This window comes from Pseudophryne corroboree, chromosome 2, assembly GCF_028390025.1.
Source record: "Pseudophryne corroboree isolate aPseCor3 chromosome 2, aPseCor3.hap2, whole genome shotgun sequence".
NCBI classification, from domain to species: Eukaryota; Metazoa; Chordata; class Amphibia; order Anura; family Myobatrachidae; genus Pseudophryne; species Pseudophryne corroboree.
In genome coordinates this window covers 741,412,186-741,415,540 of record NC_086445.1, presented here as the reverse complement: position 1 = coordinate 741,415,540, position 3,355 = coordinate 741,412,186, and the positions used below count along the sequence as shown (strand labels likewise).

At 40.3% G+C, this 3,355-nt stretch overlaps 1 pseudogene; it reads right to left on the bottom strand.

The window, feature by feature from the left end:
• Positions 1-1,467: 1,467 nt before the first annotated feature.
• Positions 1,468-1,587, bottom strand: LOC135052590 (5S ribosomal RNA; annotated as a pseudogene).
• Positions 1,588-3,355: the final 1,768 nt, after the last annotated feature.

The following is a 3,355-nucleotide window of genomic DNA, read 5'->3' as shown; positions in this document are numbered from 1 at the left end:
CAATTAACAACGTCATATTAAGAACATCATCTAACACGTTTCAATGAGTCTCTCAGGTCTGCATATTTCCCTTTTGGGTCTTTCATACACAGTCTGTGTTTCATCTACCAGGTTGGACCTTTCTAGAATCGTGGTTTGTTTACCATTATGAGGATCATCATACATATCAGATGAAGGGTATTCTTCAGTCATGTTGTGTTCATTATGGTTAGGTTGAGATCTTAAATCCACCCAATTTCTTCTTACTTCCGTTCCACGCTCTGTACGTATAGTATAAGATTTTGGTGCTACTTGTGCTTGCACAATACCTTTCTGCACCCAAATACCTTTCTCATGATCTCCGAGACGGACTTGGTCACCCGATTTTAGATCAGATAAGCTTTTTGTTCACCTGTCAAGGAACAGTTTCTGTTTCGCCTGTTGACGTTCCTTACTCAGTCTGACCAACGCTGAGTTATGTGTATTAAGCAGTTCATCATGTATTGGGAGATTTGCTCTAAAACTCCTTCCCATCAGCATTTGTGCAGGAGAAAGTCCATTCTGTAAAGGTGTACTGCGGTAGATTAAAAGACTTTTGTAGAAATCTTCTTTACCTTCTTGAGCTTTTTTCATGAGATTCTTTACAGTTTTTACTGAACTTTCCACCAACCCATTTGAGCATGGATAGTGGGGACTTGACGTAGTATGGACAAATTCCCACTCATCAGCAAATTGTCTAAATTCAGCACAGGAAAACTGTGGACCATTGTCAGTGAACACTTCCAGAGGAACACCATGCCTTGCAAAGATTGACTTCATGCAATTGATTACGGCTTTACTAGTAGTTGTATGTAGTGTCTTCACCTCAGGGTAGTTAGAGTAATAATCAGTCACAACAATGTACGTTTTCCCATTACAATCAAACAAATCTGCGCCAACTTTCTGGTACGGTCTCTCTGGCACTGCGTGAGGACTCAGTGGCTCGACTTGTTGTTTCGGTCTATACGTAAGACATAATTCACATGTAGCTGTAGTCTGTGCTATGTCTTGGTTCATTCTTGGCCAATACATAACTTAGAAAACCCAACAATAGAAAGTTGGAAAGTAGACTCTTGTATGGGAGCACTTTAATTCAGAGGATTAGGTGTGTAGTAATCAATTCTGATAAAACATAACTTTATTAATTCATTATTAAAAGGTGATTATAGGAGTGAATTGTACGTGAATAGTATAGCTACGCGAAAATATAACACTATGTTATGTATAATTAATGTGGTTTTCAATACCACAATAAGAACCGGAATTCAAATCTTTGGGCTAGTGGATTTACTATGACCACAGTAACGCTTTTGTGTAATATATGACCATCATTTGTTCTACAGCAATCCTATTTAGGATTATTTTGTCGTAGAGAATTAAATCATAAGTCATACAGAACCGAATGCCAATTGGTATTATTGGGGATCACTCTAGATCGGGCAGAATAATTTTTTGCAGTACCAGGGTGTTCCAGGGTGGTCTCCCATCCGAGTACTGACCCGGCCCTCCACTGCTTGGCTTCCAAGATCAGACGAGATCGGGCATCTCCAGCGGCGTATGTCCGCAATTATTTAATCTGCCCGTTCAGTCAATCCCAATACCCGTATCGCTAAAATTATATATCCAAAGTGATCTGAATCAGTCGTATGTTCAGTATCTAGATTTATCTTATGCCCATGGAAATGAAATTATGGCAATATATTTGTCATGTGCAATAATTATATGCATGGGCGTCCACTGTGCAATTTTAGCAAAATTACGATAAGGACAATCATCATATATAAATATTCTATGCAAGGGCGTCCACTTGCATAGCCGGGATAAAGTGGTGATATATGATGAGGCGACAATTATAGCAATCCTGTTGCTGTCATAATTGTTGTATACTGGTTCGTGTATTAAACAAAGATTATAGTGTATGTAGCCTCTAATAATTTATATCACACACACCGATCCAAATTCTCACTATATATGAGCCTCTAAAGCCTGATCATACATTTGCAAAAAAATTCTTACAACGTGTCAGAGAGGCTATAGTGAGAGAGCAAATAAACAGCTAAGAATGTTCTTCGATACCCATAGCAGATGGCAATGTACATGAAGATAATTAAATAGCAGTTTGCTGCAAAGTTGAAGCTAAACCACAGCTTGAAAATTCTTTGTACAATAATCTGCCATACTTAAGAGTATACCTAGTTCACTCCCAATACCTATTGGGTACCACACAACTCCAGCACCTCTTGGAGCAACCAGAATATATGCATGCACTATATATATATATAATATCCAGATAGCTATAGGACTTAACCTATCTGTAATAAGCACATAGAGACAGTGCGTGTAATTGCTCACATAATATCAATATCTTCAGCGGAAGTTTTTGTTAGATGTCTATGTATATACACATACACACAGGCAACATCTCAGTGTATTAATTTAAGGCAGATTAATAACCTAGTGTTGCTGCAATAAATATGCTGAAAAAAAGGGGTTTTTAGTAGAGATGTGCACTTGAAATTTTTCGGGTTTTGTGTTTTGGTTTTGGGTTCGGTTCCGCGGCCGTGTTTTGGGTTCGACCGCGTTTTGGCAAAACCTCACCAAATTTTTTTTGTCGGATTCGGGTGTGTTTTGGATTCGGGTGTTTTTTTTAAAAAACACTAAAAAACAGCTTAAATCATAGAATTTGGGGGTCATTTTGATCCCAAAGTATTATTAACCTCAAAAACCATAATTTCCACTCATTTTCAGTCTATTCTGAATACCTCACACCTCACAATATTATTTTTAGTCCAAAAAATTTGCACCTAGGTCGCTGGATGACTAAGCTAAGCGACCCTAGTGGCCGACACAAACACCGTGCCCATCTAGGAGTGGCACTGCAGTGTCACGCAGGATGGCCCTTCCAAAAAACACTCCCCAAACAGCACATGACGCAAAGAAAAAAAGAGGCGCAATGAGGTAGCTGTGTGAGTAAGATAAGCGACCCTAGTGGCCGACACAAACACCGTGCACATCTAGGAGTGGCACTGCAGTGTCACGCAGGATGGCCCTTCCAAAAAACCCTCCCCAAACAGCACATGACGCAAAGAAAAAAAGAGGCGCAATGAGGTAGCTGTGTGAGTAAGATAAGCGACCCTAGTGGCCGACACAAACACCGGGCCCATCTAGGAGTGGCACTGCAGTGTCACGCAGGATGGCCCTTCCAAAAAACCCTCCCCAAACAGCACATGACGCAAAGAAAAAAAGAGGCGCAATGAGGTAGCTGTGTGAGTAAGATAAGCGACCCTAGTGGCCGACACAAACACCGGGCCCATCTAGGAGTGGCACTGCAGTGTCA